Here is an 18,233-nt window from a genome sequence, read left to right as displayed (position 1 = left end):
AGCCATCCCTGGATTTGACTGGCAATTCCCAAAGCTGTGTTAAAACTAATAACAGTTTTTAATTAACATATTTGGCTGTGCCAGACAAATATTTCCTTTTCAGTTATTGACAGTTGTAAAAATGTTTGCTTATTCATTTGCATTACCCTCACTCTCAACTGTCCTAAGTGACATCATCATATAGCCACACTACGTGATGGCTACGTGGTGTTGTGGCATACTGCTGTTTATTGTGTAGGATTGTGTAGGATAGTTTATGTCTGAGAAGGAGGAAAAATACATGCTATGTAAACCACATTGAGAACTCTTTTTATTATAAAATGGTATATATTGTGTAGGCTATGGGGTTGAGACTGACTTGGTCGGCCCGATGGATGATCTCCAACTGGTTATTGACAGAGGGAGTGTGACTCTGCTGATCCTTTTGGATCTCTTTGTGGCTTTCGATACCTTCGACCATGGTATCCTTCTGGATGGCCTGAGGGAGGTGGGATTGGGTGGCACTGCTTTACAGTGGTTCCACTCCTACCTCTCTGGTAGATTCCAGATGGTGTTGCTTGGAGACTGTTGCTTGGAAAAGTGAGAACTGAAGTGTAGAGTTCTACAAGGCTCTATACTGTCTCAAATGCTCTTTAACATCTACATGAAACCACTGGGAGAGATCATCAGGAGGTTTGGTGCTGGGTGTTGATGACACCCAGATTTACTTCTCCATGTCGACTTCATCAGGAAATGGAATACCTTCCCTAAATGACTGACTGGAGGTGGCAATGGGCTGGATGAGGGACAACAAATTAAGGTTGAATCCAAATAAGATGGAGTAATGGCGCAGTGGGGAAATAACTTGCCTAGGGAGCAAGAAGTTGCTGGTTTGAATCCCTGCTGGAATGGGAGATAATCTCATACCACATGGGAGATGGCAGTGGTAAACCCCTCTTGTATTCTACCAAAGGAAACCACATGGCTGTGTGGTTGCGAGGAGTTGACACCGACTCAATGGCACAACTTTACTTGACTGACGGGTGTGTGTGTTGGGACCCGAGAGATGGTTTAGATATGCCTGATCTAGATGGGGTTACACTCCCCCGAAAGATCAGATATGTACCTTGGGAGTGCTCCTGGACCTAAAGCTCTCCCTGGTTTCTCAGGTAGAGGCAATGGCCAGGAGCGCTTTTTATCAACTTCAGCTGATACATCAGCTACGTCCATTTCAAGAGGTGCATGGCCTTAAAACAGTAATACTGTTTTTGTAATGCTGGTAACCTCCAGGCTTGACTACTGTAATGCATTCTACGTGGGGCTGCTTTTGTACATAGTCCAGAAACTACAGGTGAAACTCGGAAAATTAGAATATCGTGCAAAAGTCCATTAATTTCAGTAATGCAAATTAAAAGGTGAAACTGATATATGAGACAGACGCATTACATGCAAAGCGAGATAAGTCAAGTCTTAATTTGTTATAATTGTGATGATCATGGCGTACAGCTCATGAAAACCCCAAATCCACAATCCCAGAAAATTAGAATATTACATGGAACCAAGAAGACAAGGATTGAAGAATAGAACAATATCAGACCTCTGAAAAGTATAAGCATGCATATGTATTCAGTACTTGGTTTGGGCCCCTTTTGCAGCAATTACTGCCTCAATGCGGCGTGGCATGGATGCTATCAGCCTGTGGCACTGATGAGGTGTTATGGAAGACCAGGATGCTTCATTAGCGGCCTTCAGCTCTTCTGCATTGTTTGGTCTCATGTCTCTCATCCTTCTCTTGGCACTGCCCCATAGATTCTCTATGGGGTCAGGTCAGGCGAGTTTGCTGGCCAATCAAGCACAATACACTGTATACTTTTCAGAGGTCCGATATTGTCTCATATATCAGTTTCACCTTTTAATTTGTATTACTGAAATTAATGGACTTTTGCACGATATTCTAATTTTCCGAGTTTCACCTGTATAATTGGTACAGAATGCGGCAGCCAGATGGGTCTCTGGGACAACACAAAGGGACCATATAACACTGATTTTGAAAGAACTACACTGGCTGCCAATATGTTTCTGGGTGAAATACAAAGTGCTGGTTATTACCTATAAAGCCCTTAATGGCTTGAGTCCAGGCTATTTAAGAGAGCACCTCCTTTGTCATAAACCCTGCCGCCTTTTACAATCTTCTCGAGATGTCTGGTTATGGTTGCCACCAGCTTATCTGATGGTGACTCAGGACCGGGCTTTCTCTGTGGCTGCCCCAGGGCTTTGGAATATGTTCCCTGCTGAAATAAGAGCATCTCCTTCTCTGTTTATTTTCAAGAAGACCCTCAAGACTCTCCTGTTCTCGCAAGCTTTTAATTAGAATTAATTTTAATAATTTCAATAATTTGTTTTATATTGTTTTTATTGTGTGTTGTGTGTTTAATCTGTGATTATAAGATTTATATAAGATTATATAAATAACTTTAACAATAAAATAGAAGGCAGCAGCTGCTAGTGGGGGGGGGGTTATAAGTGAAATCACCAGGGAGTAAAGAGTTCCAAGTGGAACTGTAAAAGGGGAATATTTGCATTCAATGTTTTATATAAAAATCACCACCCCACCAAAATTGCTCTTTTTTGCCCAAAAATAAAAATGGGAGAATGTTCAATGCAGCATTACCATTTCCTTTTATAAGATGCTATTTGTGGGAAATACCTTGTAGAGATATTACCAAAATGCTCTTTTGCCCAAATTCACACACGTTTTTCATACCCCTTCTGCTCCCCCATGGATTGAATTTTATAAGATTCAGAGACGCCTATGGAGCGTATGCATTCTACATGTTTGTGTAAAAACATATCTAAATGAGTACTTGGCAACATAGCATGTTGTTCCTACGGCCAAAATCACTGGGGCTAGGGAGGGCTGGGGGTAAGACAGCAGCCTACCTGCCTGGCTGCCTCTCTGTCACGCCCTCGATCTCCGACAGCGAGGAGGAAGGGGAAGCTGTCAACTTTCCAGGCGATGCAGGAGTGTCTGAGGGGCAGAGCCTGGCTATCAGTGTTCATGAAACAGCTGTGGCTAATGATTCAGAGCAGGCACAACAACCTGAGGCAGCAGAAATCGTGAAGGACCAATCCGAAGAGGAGCTATGCAACCAACCCCCACTGACTCCACAACAGCGGCGTGTCACGAGACGCAGGGCTCAATAGGAGACTATTAGGAGAAGCAAACGCCACTTGCAGAGGTCTGATAAGCCTTGAATTCCTGCCAGCTGGGAGCTCTCGGCTTGCACTATAAATCACGTCACCAGCCTTCTACTCACTGCCGAAAAGCAACAACACGTGATCGCATGACTGAGTGGCAGAGCTTCAGGGCTCCGCCACTCATGCAGCCATACAATTGGTGCAGCGGTGGAGCCGGCCCGCCACCACCTCCTGCTCCCCGCTATTTCCTCCCCCATCCCGTCCCTTTCGCTATCCAGGCAGCTATTCGCAAACTCTCATGAGAGCTGCCACACATGGGATTAGCGACGGATACGTTTAAGAGAATTAAATATATAAATAAATATGTAGCGGGGAAATGTATTTTTCAGTGATGGAAAAACAGTCTGGAGATTTTTAGTGACAGAACCAGAATGGAAATAAAAAGAAACAGCATGAGGTTTGGACACAACAGAACATTCAATCTGTCCATTTCTAATACCTTCCTCTTTGTTTTTCCTTCTGTCTATATTTTTATATTACCCTAAGTTGACAAGGAGAACAGAGCTTTATTCTACCATTTAGTAACACTTGATATCCCACATATCAGTATATTCCAATTGACAACCTGTCCTTGATTTACAGTTGTGTAAACAATACAATTACCTGGGCTGTGGTCAAGCACTAAAATGGAAATTCAAAACTGCTTGTGGATCCTTAACTTTAGCCCTTGAATGAACCATGTTCATTACCTCTCTATATATTTTTCAAAAGCAGTCACAAATCTTTATGGAACATTACACAGAACAGGGGATGCTCATATTTCAGTAAGGAGATGTATCATAAGGTTCACAGTCTTACTTTATTTCACACTATTTGAACATTATGTTGAATACAAAAATTGCAAACCAGTGTCACAAAATCTAATCAACACAAGAAGCCAAGTTATTCCACAGGTTCCTTTTAATTCCCTTCTCAACCAGAACTGGGGGGGGGGATCACTCCTACCATCTTCTTCAGCATTATCGTTCATTTTTAGCAGAACTCTGTATGCCTTTATAAACACCTGGCAGAATTTATAAGAACCATTTTCCTCAATACATGGCCATGGAACTAATACAAATATTCATCCATCTAGAATGGAGTAATAAGAACTCCAAGCAGAAAGTGATGGCACAGGGTTATTTTGCCTGGCCATTGGTCTTCTCTTGTAATTGAGCTTTGCATACAATCCAGTGTTCTATTCTCTGTCAAGGCTCTTTCCCCTCTTTTGAGGAAACCAAAGAGCTGCTACATATAGTGGTGACCCATGACATTTGAAGCACAAAGTCAAAGTCATATCTGGACATATCTCCTCTCAGTGGTGTAACAAGGTTGGCTTGGGCCCAGAGACAAAGTTTTAAAATGCCCCCCCCCCCCCCCCCCCCGCGCCGCACGTCACCACCTTCCTCTCCTTCTCCTGGCCCAATGTAGACTCTGCTAACTATCCCAGCTAGTTAAAAGGTGTAAATAACAGCACAGCAGAACCAACTAGGTACACACACACACACACACACCCTCATGTCCAAGACAAACTCCTTCATCACAGCCGGGTTTTTTTTGCCACCAATACTGTCTTTACAGCAGGGAATTCCACAGGTTAAAGACAATATGAAGAACTGAGGCAGCATTTGGGAGAGCTGTAGTAATCAATAGCCCTAATTATAACTATATGGGCAAGATCCAGGGGCTAAGCCCTATTGACATTAGTGATTGATTAATTAATTACAACTGATTAATTTATTAATGAGCCACGATTCACATGTCTCATACACTTCCATGAGGCTTAGACTGGATGCTGCCCTCTCTCTTCCTGTGTCTTCCAAGCATCTCCTTCTCCTAACCAGGCTTGAGTGATCCCATTGCCAAGCGGCAGCCTACGCGGGTGGTGGTGGTGGGGAATTTAAGCTCCGGGCCATCATGCCCAGCCTGGCCAGCCATGGAGAAGCGGCATGCAGGCGCGCAGGGAGTTGGGGAGAAAAGCGGGCCTACAGCGCCATGCTCAGCTGAGTGGCGGCCTGCAGGCAGGCGGGGAGAAAAGCGGGCCCCCATGTGGATGGGGAGGGGGGAGATAAGCGGGGGGCATGCCCAGCCATGCAGGCGGTTGGGGAGGGTGAGAGAAGTGGGCCATGATCATGCAGCTCAGGCTGCTGCCCAATGCAATGTGCCCAGCCATGCAGGCGGGGCGGGGAGTGGGGAGAGAAGCCGCTATTGCGGCAAACACTCAGCTAACCTGGCTCCGAGTCCTCGGGCGAGTCCTGCTGCTGTAGCCCCATGTTGCCTGTATCCACAGTCATGTGACCTTCTGGCTCATGTGGGGGCTCTGCAGCCAATGGATGGGGGAGAGGGAGGAGCTGGAGCCCACATGACAAGGCAAAAGCGTGGAGATGGAGAAAGGAGGGAGGACTACGGCGTGCTCCCGTCCCAATTTCAGCAAGGATTAATAATAATAATAATAATAATAATAATAATAATAATAATAAATGATACACGGAGAAGCTGGGGCGGCAGGCACTGGGGGGGAGACACGTGACATGTCTCTGGGCCCCCCCCCAGAGGCGGGGCTCCCGAGACAACAGCCTCCCCTTGCCTAATTATAGTTACGCCCCTGTGTTCTCTGCTCATGTAGGTGGTGATGGTAAGCAGGAAAATGGTGACCCTTCTGGACTCTTGTACCCAAAGCAATTGCTTCATGATAGATCAGCACATCCTACACATTCGTTGGAGAATCCTCTCCATGACTCTAGGCACTAGCTGGCCTTCTTGTCACTTCCTTTGAGCCTTTCTAGGATCACTAGCAATTTTGTACACCCACTTATCACGCAGTATCTTGCTGCACACTTTTTGAGAGACTGCCAAAGAGAGACAAAATTAGATATGTCTGGTCCCAAAATGTGTGCTCATTATCAGCTGCTTGAAAGCACAATAAGAGGGCTCAGTGCTGAAATGCATCCACTTAGATTTCTCTCTTGTTCTTGCCATTTTATTGAGGGATTTTCATGACAACAAATAAATATAAATATGAAACATCTGGCAAAATTTTCCTCAAGCCTTTTCATATCATGACTGGTATCACTCAGCAAGATGGCCTTCAACTACAGTAATATAATCTGCATAGCCCCATAACCCCATTATCTCCTCAGAATAGGCTTTGTTAATACTTGCAGGAAGAAATAGATCATCAAGATGAGTGTGCTTTCAAATAGCATACAATACACAAAAGGAGAAGAAGAAAGATAAAGGGGGGGGTCACTTCATTTTAGTAATTGTCACTGCAAGATAATAAACCATGCATAAACCCTAATCAATAATCAGAGATTTATTGTGCTGGAAATGGCATGTACCATGTAAAACCATTGCCTTAGAGTTCAGAATAAAATTGAAGTAACACTTGAAATATAACTCTAAACTACATTGTATTTGTTTTTGAATTCTAAGCTAAAATACAATATGGATGACTTGTGCTGTACAAAACCACCCCCCATTTTAAAATAAATCTTTATTTTCGTTAACCCCTACTAACCTGGCAAAGAGGCACCTTTTAATAAGGTGATTCTCTTTATTTAGCAGGGGGAGAGTAACTGGCCCTATCCATCCCACCCCCCCAGCACAGTACCTCCAGTGACTGTTACTGGTGTCTATCTTATGTTTCTTTTAGATTGTGAGCCCTTTGGGGACAGGGATCCATCTTATTTATTTATGATTTCTCTGTGTAAACTGCCCTGAGCCATTTTTGGAAGGGTGGTATAGAAATCAAATCAAATCAAATCAAATCAAATCAAATCAATCAATCAATCAATCAATCAATAAAATAATAATGATTTTAATTTTCCAGATATGACTATGATCTGGTCTTAACAAGTTCTAACAGCAGGAGGATTGACTGGTTGACCTCTTAAGGTCACTTCAGTTTTGTATTCTAGGATATCCATTGTGTTTATTCATTATGGATGCATTCACACATAATGTGAAACTGGAGGCTTACAAACCTTCAGTTTCAATTTGAAACTGTGAATTGCATTGAAGGCATCCCTCAAACTGCAGATCAGCAGCCTCCAGTTTCAGGCCAGGGTGGCCCCTCCCTGCTCTAGGCCGCTGAGGCCGTATCCCAGGCTGCTGCATGCCGCTCGCATCGCCAGACTGAGGGCAGGGTATCAGCATGTCGTCCATTGGTCATGATTCGAAAGGACGTGTGCGGCTCCCTCTGGCTTTGCTGGCCAGTTTCCTCAGGCTGATGACAGTTTAACCCCTTCCTAAATGTGCTCCCAGCTATGTCATCTCAATAAAGCAGAACATGGGATCATGCACTGATTGCTTGGCACATCCTAATGGGGGGCACATTCTAATGGGGGGTGGGGGGCACCCTGGACCTAGGGACCCATGGGCCAACACACCTCCAGCTTGAATAAATGAAAGCTCTCTGTGAACCATGTACCCCAAGTGCTGTCCGCACGGTACACAGAGATTCTTCGGGTAGTGTGGGGGATCCCATGTTCTCCCCCATCCAACCCCCCAAACTGCTCATTGCCCTCCCCACCACTGGCCAGGTGCAAGGGGGGAGTTTTGCACTTGCATTTTGAAATAAACTCAACGGTTTGATTAAGAATGTTTTCATTTTATTTGACAGTAATATACTGGCAGCCTTTTCATTAGCAAGGTGGGTACAGGTTTTTGCAATATCTGATCCCAGTGCTGTTTCAGTTGCAGGAGGTGACCTCATGCTACTATCACTGGTTTAAAGGGTGGCACGCCGCTCCAACACCATGCACCTGCCCGCCTTGGCGGTGGGCTGGAGGGAGATGCTCCCAGGCATGTCTTGCAAAGGCAGATCTCACTGCCCACGCCTCCCTGCTGCTACCAGTGTTCCTCAGATTCTGGGCCATGGGGCCCACCAGCACAGCATCTACATGTCCTCCCAACACCCCTACACTGCTTCCCTCACTTTCTGGATGTGCGGGCAGGTCCACCAGCTCCTCCAGCAGGATGTCTCCCCTTGATTTGCATAAGTTGTGCAGGATGCAGCAGTCCACAATCATATAAGAACATAAGAAAAGCCCTCTGGATCAGGCCCAACCAGAGGTGCACCTAGGTAATTTTTGAGCCTGGAGCCTTCGGAGCCCCCCCCCAAAAAAATTAAGCTTAGTTATGCTCCACTAGGAGACCACACCACCCAGGACAGACTAAAGAGGATTTGGGGGGGCCCAGGGGCTGTGGACGCCCTGGACTTGGGCCCCGAAGTCCACGGGTAAGAGTGTCTCTGGGCCCAAGACCCATCTAGTCCAGCATCCTGTTTCACACATTAGCCTACCAAATGCCTCTTGGAAGCCCACAGGCAAGAGCTGAGGGCCTGCCCTCCCTCCTACTGTTACTCAACTTCGGCACAAGATCCTCCTCCACATCCAGCAAGGTGCAGAGGGTGCACCACCGTGCCTTCAGCATCCTGAATGCCTGCTCCACCATGATCCTCACACTGCTGTGCCTGAAGTTGAAGTTCCTCTCCGGGCATCTCTGGGTGCATCTCTTGTGCCCTGCCTGGGGCATGGTTTCAGACAGCTGCTGCTGGGACTGGCACATCTTCAGTCCCACCTAATGCCCATAACTGGGAATAGCCCCTTTTGCCCCCCTATCAGCACACCCTATTTGGGCTAGATGACTCAAACCCCTTTTCTTTCTGTCTGTGTTATGGCCCCTTCTCTTCTTGTTAACTTCTGAGAGAGAGTGAAACCAGCTTTTTGGATTTTAAACTATTGGGTGTGGGCATTGCTCTAGAAGCTATGTGTGTGCTTGAAAGCTTGTGGTTTCAGGGTTTGCAAACTAGTGTTGTGCTCTATATCTGCTGTTGAGTGCTTTCTAAACATAAGACAATGCAAGGCAGGGTACAGCTATGCCTGCTGTGTGGCAACTACCTGCTACGGGGAATGGAATCAGAGGTGGACTGGCAAGCCTACATGGTGAGAGAGGACTGGGTGGTGGTCTTCTTAGATTCCCCTCCACCCTGTTCTTGGGGAGCAGTGGCTTGTGTGAGGGCATCTTCTCCTGTCTCCCGTTTTTCCCTTCACCTCAGAGCTGCCCAAACATGAGTGTGAGTGCACCAGAACCCCTTGCACAGCGGCCTTCTTCTTGCAAGGGGAGGAGCAGGTGAGGGCGGCATATTTCTGGACATGTGCCAAGACCTTTTTGGCTACAAGGCTCCTGGTCTGGGGGTGATGTGTGGTGGAAGAAACTTTTCTTGATGGGGGCCTTGCATGGTGACTCCTACAGTTCTGCACCACAGGGCCCTTCTCCCATTTGCCTGGGACCCTGGGGTGTCAGGTGCAGGGGACCCTGTGCTGCTAGAGTGGCTTGGGAATGGCCCACAGGTGTGGCTAGGTAGGGCCCTGGCATCAGCAGCTGCAGTTGGTAGAGCAGCTCCTGAGGGGCAAAGGTTGGTGTCTGGTTGGTGAGCCACTCTATAGAACCAGCCATGCATTCAGGTTAGAAGGGAGGTGTTCAAACCGCTTCTCAAGTGCCTCATCAGACCACTCCAAGGCACTCACCACTTCCTTCATGGTTTCTTTGCAGGTATGCACTGTCCAAGCTGTGGCCTCCTCAAAAACCAGCCTGTCCTCCTCACACCTCTCCCCTATCTCTAGTCCATTCCATGCAGCACATCACAGGTGGCCTGTGAGCTCCCAGCGTGCTGTGTGATCAAGTACTTTGCAAGCTGGAGGTGGTCAATACGCCTCCTGTTGCACAGCCAGGCCACACGCTCACTGTTAGTCATCGCCCACGTGGGGTGGGATCTAGTTGGTCCATAGGTGCAGTGGGTACAGCTGTTATCACTGGTTCTACCAGCACAGTTTGTGGCAGGGTAGGATCTTCTCTCTCTGTCTCTCATGATGCTGCAGGGAGGGGGCATGGAGAGACGTAAAAAAATAGGTGTAATATATCCTGTGGCATTTCCTTGCTAGGTGAGCTTTGGGATCATGGAGTTGACCCTCCTCCCCCCCCCCAGGGGTGTACCTTATCACCAGTTCCACTCCATTACCATCCACATGCACTACCCCACCCTGCTCTCCACACCCCTAAGCACCACACGACCCATTGCAGGACACCTGTTCACTCAACTGCTTGATCCGGCAGCACAGATCTCTGTGCATGTGCTGCCGGGGACCTGCCGGGGACCTGCACCTTCAGCCACCATTTCATGGGCAAGCAGTCCCCAGGCACCTGTGCTGGCCATAGTGCCAGACACCACACCAAGTGGAGTATAGGCAAAAAGCTCCTCAGAAAGGTCTCCACCAAGGCCTTGGTCCTTGTGGCTGCCAAGTCCTGCCCTCTATAGGATCTCATGGTCCAGCAGGGAGGCCTGGCTGTCCTCCTTGAAATGGTGACTTGAGGACAGTGGGTGCAGGTATGGTATCTGGGTCTTGCTGTCATCATCAGCAGAATTGATGGCCCAGAGGCCAGATTGTAGGGGATGTCCAGCAGGATCAATTAACTGGACTAACACGGGTTCTCCTTGACCCCTGGCATCACTAGAGGTTTCCCCTGACCTTGGCACTCCTGTCTGCTATTGGGCAGCAGCAGGTGCATGTGATGGACCAGGGAAGACAGAGCATGCTGACACCTCAATCACCCTTGAGACTGTGGTGGGCATTGGGGGCGGCCAGGGCACCATGGTCATAGGCACTAAACCATGAGACTGAGCAGAGGAGGATGCAGTCCTGAAAGAGGGGGCGGTGCACTGTCACTCCTGAACCCAGGTGCAGCTATGGACCTCTGTGGCAAGAGAAGGAAAAGTAGTCATGGCTGCACAAAGCATCATGGATGTGCAGCCATGACCACTTTTTTCAAAGAGCCATTATAAACAGCAGCAATCTATTTCTACAGCTTTGACAAATGTCTAGTGTATCCTGCGTGTAGTATAATCTGGGACCATACTCACAGCTCCAAGCAGGACGAGATCTGTCCACTCAGGGACAGGGGCAATGGAGGTGGTGGATGTTAGTGTTGGGGCTGTGGTTGTGGTGGCCATTTGTTGAGTGGGCTTGTTTGCCCCCTGCATGGTAGTAAGGGCGGACATCTGGCTAGCCCTTGGCCTCCTCCCTGGCATTGGGTGATGAATCCTGGCCCTGGGGTGATATCCCTCCTTTCCAGAAGGACAGATGTCAGCATATTGTAGTGGGCCTTTGTCCTGCACTCCACTCTGGAGAGCTTATTGTGCATGGTCACTTCTTTGAATTAAATTAATTAATTAATTAATTAATTAATTAATTAATTAATTCTGAGGTGCTGCAGCCTCTCCTTGCACTGGCTGGCAGTGCGCTAGTAGCTGTGGAGAACCTTCTGGTTGTAGATCCAGACATAGGTGGCCTTGTTGTGGAACTTGTTCTGCAGTTGGGCCTCTACCCCCTTGCTTGTCCAAAGTCCCAGAAAGACCTGAGTCTCTGCATTTGTCCAGAGCTTCGTTCAGCCCTTCCTTGAAGTCCAAGCGAAGCATGGCCACTCCCCATGGTGCTGCCAGTGCCAGCAGTTGATGTTGTGGCAGCAGAAGATTTCTGGAACTGTATGAAGCAGCTTGCCATCTGTGTGAAACTAGAGGTAATGGGCTACCAAACTCCCATGGTGACGTGACTGGCAATCGGGGTGGGTGTATTCACTGTCTGGCCACTGTGTGCATGCTCATGCAGGACTGGACGTGTGTTGGTGTGGCCAGGCTGTACTTTGCTCAATGTGGAATAGGGCCAGGTGCAGGGATATTGCTCTCATGCCCTCAAGGACCCATCAAGAGTATTTACTGCAGACATTCCCTGATAGTGTAGTTGAGTGCATCAAAGGGGCAGCTGCAGGGCAGTAGATACCACCAAGGACAACGGGGGTGGGCACTGATAGCAATAGCAATAGCACTTACATTTATATACCGCTTTATAGCCGGAGCTCTCTAAGTGGTTTACAATGATTTAGCATATTGCCCCCAACATTCTGGGTACTCATTTTACCAACCTCGGAAGGATGGAAGGCTGAGTCAACCTTGAGCCCCTGGTCAGGATAGAACTTGCAACCTTCTGGTTACAGGGCGGCAGTTTTACCACTGCGCCACCAGGGGCTCTGACAGATTCGAGTGCTCATTGGGAGGAACAAGGCAGGGGTGCGAGCATGGATAATGGTGGGCTTGGAGGGCCCCTTGCTCAACATCTGTGCCCTCTTCCTGGAGCAGGAAAAGATTCCTATCATGCAACAAGCCTCTCATCCAAGCATCTCTGCTGGTTCTGAAGTTAATAAACAACCTTCTTAACAATTATGAGCCACATGCATGGGGAGGACAATGAGAGGTGCAGCAGCAAGGTGAAGGGAGCCTCCTCCCCCATCATGGTCTTAACACCCACGGCCAGATACACTCCAATGTAGAATGAACCTGGCCGGGAGGGGCAGTGCATTGGAAATAAACTGTGCACCCCCCACGGCAGCAACTTGTTGGAATTCTGCCATCCCACATTGGCAGGTAGCCCTTTGACAGCAGAGAACTAATTTGAAATGCTGCAGGGAGAGCATAGCAATGGCCACCTGTGCCCCCAGCTTTTAACAGCAGCAAAGTCTTTAGATTGGCATCGGAAGAGGAGTGCCTTTGCTGTGGGCACATTAGAACCCCATGCCCACCACTTTTCTTCTGCCCAGTACCCCAACAATTGGAATTGCTGTTGTTGCACACCTGTGGTAGAGCAGGTAACTCCTTTCCTATGCCAGGCTGCCTATGTTGGTTGCGGGTGGAACAACGGCATGGGTAGCCCTGCAAAGAGTATCATTGTGTTAGGGACAAAACCATGAATGAGTTTTTGTGGAATGCCATAATCCATTAGTGGGGGCCCTGCTGGGGTACAGTGCTGCACTGGGTTGTGCACATCCATGTTTCTGCATAGAGGGCTGCCGATTTGGCTGGAACAGGAAGACATGTGTAGCTACAGGCGGGGCTGCCAGCCCACGGTTCTCCGTCCCTGTATTTCTCTCCCCCCACCTGTATCTGTGGGTGGTGTGCCCAGTCCCCCTGGACAGTGGCATAAAGCTGGGACTACCCAAAAGGGTAGTGTCTCTTTAAATTGTCTGAACACGTCACTGTTGCCAGACAGAATGGGGAAGATAAAGGAGGATGGTGGGGGCGTGGCATTTTGACCAAGAAGTGGCCTGCTCCTTAAGAGAGCAGGGAGAGCATAGCAATGTGAGCTCTCCACAAACCCCATTTTGGGGATCATGAGTAGTGCGGTGTGGCTCCGTGCCGGGGGTCTACTCACGAGCAGACCCCCGGCAGGAGGCTGAAAAGCAGCCTCCCGGCTCAGGGGTCTCCCCAGTATGCCCTGCGCACTCACGCAGGGCATACTGGAGCTTCCGGGGGCCATGTGGCCCCCAAACTCCCCAGCCCCCGCCGGCGCCATCATGGAGCCGGCAGTCATGTGGGTGGCTGATCCGGCTGCCCTGGGTTCCCGCCCTGCTCGTCTGCCCGCTCTCCCCGCAATACTAGCAAAAGCAGGTTTCACTGATCATGAGACCCGCCACAAGGAATTAAGGTGATTGTGGTTTGCACAGTTTTGTTTGTTTGTTTGTTTGTTTGTTTTTGAAACTTCTTATATATCACCGCCTCCAAAGACTCTGGGTGGTGAACAACAGAAATACCATCAACAATCACTTTAAAAAAAATTAAAGGGCAAATGCCTGGCGAAACAGGTGTGTCTTAAGAAGGGCCTTAAAAGCAGCCAGGGAGGAGGCTGAATGAATCAGGGGGGGGGGGTGTTCCAAATAAGAGAGGTGGCCACAGAGAAGGTCCTGCTACGGGCCCAGGCATCACACACTTCACCAGGGCCCAGGAGGACACTAAAGAGGGCCAGATGAGAATACCTCATAGGATGGCACTTAACAATTGTTAGTTAACTCTAGATTGTATGATAGGAGATGTGATGTACAAGATTGTGAAACTTGTGAATTGGGGGAAGTAAACTGTGGAAAGAAAAGTACAATAAATAAAATCCAATGCTTAGTTTGCACTTCATTCTATATTGGGGAATCTGGCAGATCGCTGAAAGACAGATATAAAGAACGTATAGCAGATATGAGGCATTGTGCAAAGAGAACAAAACCCTGGTCATTGCATACGATGACTAAGCATGAAGGCCAAATGGTGCCCACTGAAGTATCTATTCTGGGGACTGTAAGGAGCCCACAAAGAGGGAAAATCAAGGAAGCATTATTTATAGAGAAATTGAGACCTGACATTAATGCTCGGGAGGCGCTGGCTGATGCCATGAAGTTTATTTATCCTCAGAGAAGAGTCAGCTGTTCCCCCTTCTCTCCGCCCACCCTCGCTCATTATCTCTCCGCCAGTCAGGGAACTGTGTGTTATTGCATGTAAGGAATTAAACAGCAGGGGAACCAGGATTTTCCTCTCTGCTCATTTGTTTTTACTTACTGTAACTGAGGATGGTGTGTCACACCGAAATGTCTTATGGTTTTATGTTTACCAACTTTTAATTTTTCTTTGTGCAATAAAAGGTCTTTTTGTTGAGAGTTTAACTGCTATAATTAAATATTTACTGTCTAATATCAAAACATGCCAGGACTTTGTTTAAAATGTTTTTTAAAAATACCTTTTAAAAAAACCTTTTCCAAGCGGCAATGGTTAGGGGTTTGTAGCAAAGCTCCACAAGAGTCAATGCCTTGTTTGACAGTGCTGAATGAATGTATACAGCTGACTTGTCCATCCTTGAAAACAAGGACATGCTGACACATTCTAACCTGAAATATGTAGCAAAGCTCCATTAAATTACAAAATCAAACAAAAAATAAGGGAGCACTGAAGAGAACTGTCACTTTCCATTTGACATGCATCAATATTGTTGTTCCCATTTTTGTAAATAAAACATCCTTAAATATTGATAGAAAAACCCTTCCTTCTACTGTATTACAAGTGCCTCTTCAGTCTCAGAGACCTGCAAATCCAAGCACTTAAGAAGCCAAACTCCCACATTTTTTCTTCATTTCATGTTATCTTCAAGTGTTAGGTGCTGATCCTAGCATCTCAGGAATAAGTTATATATTATGCAGAAACATGGTTTGCCTCTGAGGATGCTTTCAGCTATTATCGATGCAGCAACCAAACAAAGAGGAGCAGGAGTGGGCAGATTTAAGGCACATAGGAAGCCTTGCCTACTTGGTTTTTTACTAGAACTTCAAGGTTCACCAACCAGAACTCAAAACAGTGACTAGGGATAGGGCCGGATGCCTAATATATCCTTGGGGTGAAGCCAATTATCCCCATGAGCTAAACATCTGGATGACCTATATATATAAAAAAAACCTAAATTACATTTGAATAAAAATCAGGGTCTGACTCCGTATAAGGCAGTTTCCTATCTTCCTATCAATTCTTAGCAGAAAGCAGAACTGCACAAAGATCTGATCAAAGGAAACCAATCAAAACTCATATTTTACAGATGAGGAATACTGAGGCTGAGATATTAGCATAAAGCCACCCATGACACACAATTTTATTTGCTGCTGTGAAACTGTTCGAGCTAAGGAATTGCAGATCTACTGCAAATAGCTCAGGGATCTGCCAGTAGATCCTGATCTCCCTTCTGCCCCCCCCCCCTTGGAATAGAGGAAGAGGAATGCACTCCACAACGCTTTGTTCCTCAGCAACCTCCATTCAACCCAATGGGAGTGATGAGAAAGCATGTTGCCTGGGATGCCATTCCATGAGGCTATTCTGAAGATCACCAGAAAGCAGGCTAAGGGAGCCTCGCCCGCTTTCCAGTCCTCGTCAGAACTCACAGACAAGCTCGGTGGTTCCAAGGCGGTGAGCCCGCCTAACTACCCCTCAGCCTAAATGAGGTTAATGGAGTGAGAGCTCCGTTAACCTTGTTCATTTGATCATGTGTCAGCCACGGCTGCTTGCAGCCATGGCCGACACACTGGGGTGGTGGGGAGAGGGGAAGGGAGACCCCAGAAAGGTACTGCACACTCATGTAGTTCCTTCCTGGGGTTCGAGGAGCCAGGGCACTGCATGGCAGCACTCCCATGGAGTGGGACACCCAGGAGCACCGGACTGGAGCAGCTCCTTGTCTGGGTGGCCAATCTGGCCGCCCAGCAACAAGCAACTGCTTGTGTGTGGGGAGAGCGGGCTAAGCCTGTTTCCCCCGCACAAAACCCATCTGGTGCTTCACACCAATCGTGTGAAGCACCTCTACACCTTTTGGAAAAGATCAGTCAACCTAGGTCATGTTTTGAAACAATACTAGGTTATGTTTTGAAACACTGCAAGAAATGTATATATGGATCTGAATGTTGTTCAGATTGCGCTTTGTGTGTTCAGTGAACCTAAAATTAAGTTTACTACAGCCAGGATTGCAAGCTCTAGATATTAGCTAGAAGGTCATCGGTATACAGGGCTTCCATTTTCAGCTACAGAAAGTCAGTGGTCAACCTTTACACAGGGGTAGGTACATGCAGGACTTTGGCTTTCTATAACCAACCCAACAATGGGAAGTGTCAATGGCACTATTGCTCTTTTGGATTATGGCTACTGTGTACTGAAATTTGTAAGTTGTGTATGTGATGGGGGTGGGTGGGATATCCTGAATCTTCCATTGCTTAGATCTTCATTTAATGGAACATTGGACTTTAAGATATTCACATAAATAGTGTGAGATTCAAATGCAGTTGAAACATTTAAAATTGAAAATGCTCTAAGCGATCAAGGTGTGTGTGTGTGTGTGTGTGTGTGTGTGTGTGTGTGTGTGTGTGACCTCTGAGAACCATTATAACATTGAATAGTATTTCCCTTTGTAGTTTAAAAATGTTGCAGTATGCTACCATGATACAATTCCCTCTCCCCTCAGTTTATGTGAAAACAGCCATTTGTAATCAACTGAAATGAACTTTTATTGTGCATATTTTGCTATGGAGGTGCCAAGTATCAGTGCTTACTCATGACAAATTAATAGAATTGAATGACACCACTGGCTAAATATACTATAAAATTTTGTAAGGTGTTTGGCATTTATTTATTTATTTATTTATTTATTTATTTATTTATTTATTCATTCATTCATTCATTCATTTATTTATTTAACACATACAGGTGAAACTCGGAAAATTAGAATATCGTGCAAAAGTCCATTAATTTCAGTAATGCAAATTAAAAGGTGAAACTGATATATGAGACAGACGCATTACATGCAAAGCGAGATAAGTCGAGCCTTAATTTGTTATAATTGTGATGATCATGGCGTACAGCTCATGAAAACCCCAAATCCACAATCTCAGAAAATTAGAATATTACATGGAACCAAGAAGACAAGGATTGAAGAATAGAACAATATCGGACCTCTGAAAAGTATAAGCATGCATATGTATTCAGTACTTGGTTTGGGCCCCTTTTGCAGCAATTACTGCCTCAATGCGGCGTGGCATGGATGCTATCAGCCTGTGGCACTGATGAGGTATTATGGAAGACCAGGATGCTTCATTAGCGGCCTTCAGCAACTCTGCATTGTTTGGTCTCATGTCTCTCATCCTTCTCTTGGCAATGCCCCATAGATTCTCTATGGGGTCAGGTCAGGCGAGTTTGCTGGCCAATCAAGCACAGTACACTGTATACTTTTCAGAGGTCCGATATTGTTCTATTCTTCAATCCTTGTCTTCTTGGTTCCATGTAATATTCTAATTTTCTGAGATTGTGGATTTGGGGTTTTCATGAGCTGTACGCCATGATCATCACAATTATAACAAATTAAGGCTTGACTTATCTCGCTTTGCATGTAATGCATCTGTCTCATATATCAGTTTCACCTTTTAATTTGCATTACTGAAATTAATGGACTTTTGCACGATATTCTAATTTTCCGAGTTTCACCTGTATACTGCCTCAACCTGCATTCCAGGCAGTTTACATTAAAATATATATATAGCATCTAAGTTCAGAGAGAATGTTCAATGGCACATTTGGGGTCAGAATACTCTCCTACAAACCCCAATGGGTGACTAAGAAA

General features: G+C 46.6%; 1 protein-coding gene and 1 long non-coding RNA gene across 12 annotated transcripts in view; one reads left to right on the top strand and one right to left on the bottom strand.

The window, feature by feature from the left end:
• Positions 1-5,531, bottom strand: part of LOC128348767 (uncharacterized) — a 79,799-nt gene extending 74,268 nt beyond the window's left edge. The window contains exon 1 of the long non-coding RNA XR_008318313.1: positions 5,447-5,531. This is a non-coding gene — a long non-coding RNA (uncharacterized LOC128348767). The remainder of the gene's footprint in view (positions 1-5,446) is intronic.
• The window catches only part of GABRG3 (gamma-aminobutyric acid type A receptor subunit gamma3), a 578,435-nt gene that overhangs the window by 522,499 nt on the left and 37,703 nt on the right, over positions 1-18,233 (top strand). The gene's annotated exons all lie outside the window — the stretch shown is intronic.

Source organism: Hemicordylus capensis, chromosome 3, assembly GCF_027244095.1.
Source record: "Hemicordylus capensis ecotype Gifberg chromosome 3, rHemCap1.1.pri, whole genome shotgun sequence".
Lineage (NCBI taxonomy): Eukaryota > Metazoa > Chordata > Lepidosauria > Squamata > Cordylidae > Hemicordylus > Hemicordylus capensis.
Note: the sequence above shows the minus strand (reverse complement) of the source record. Positions and strands in the feature narration are given on the sequence as shown.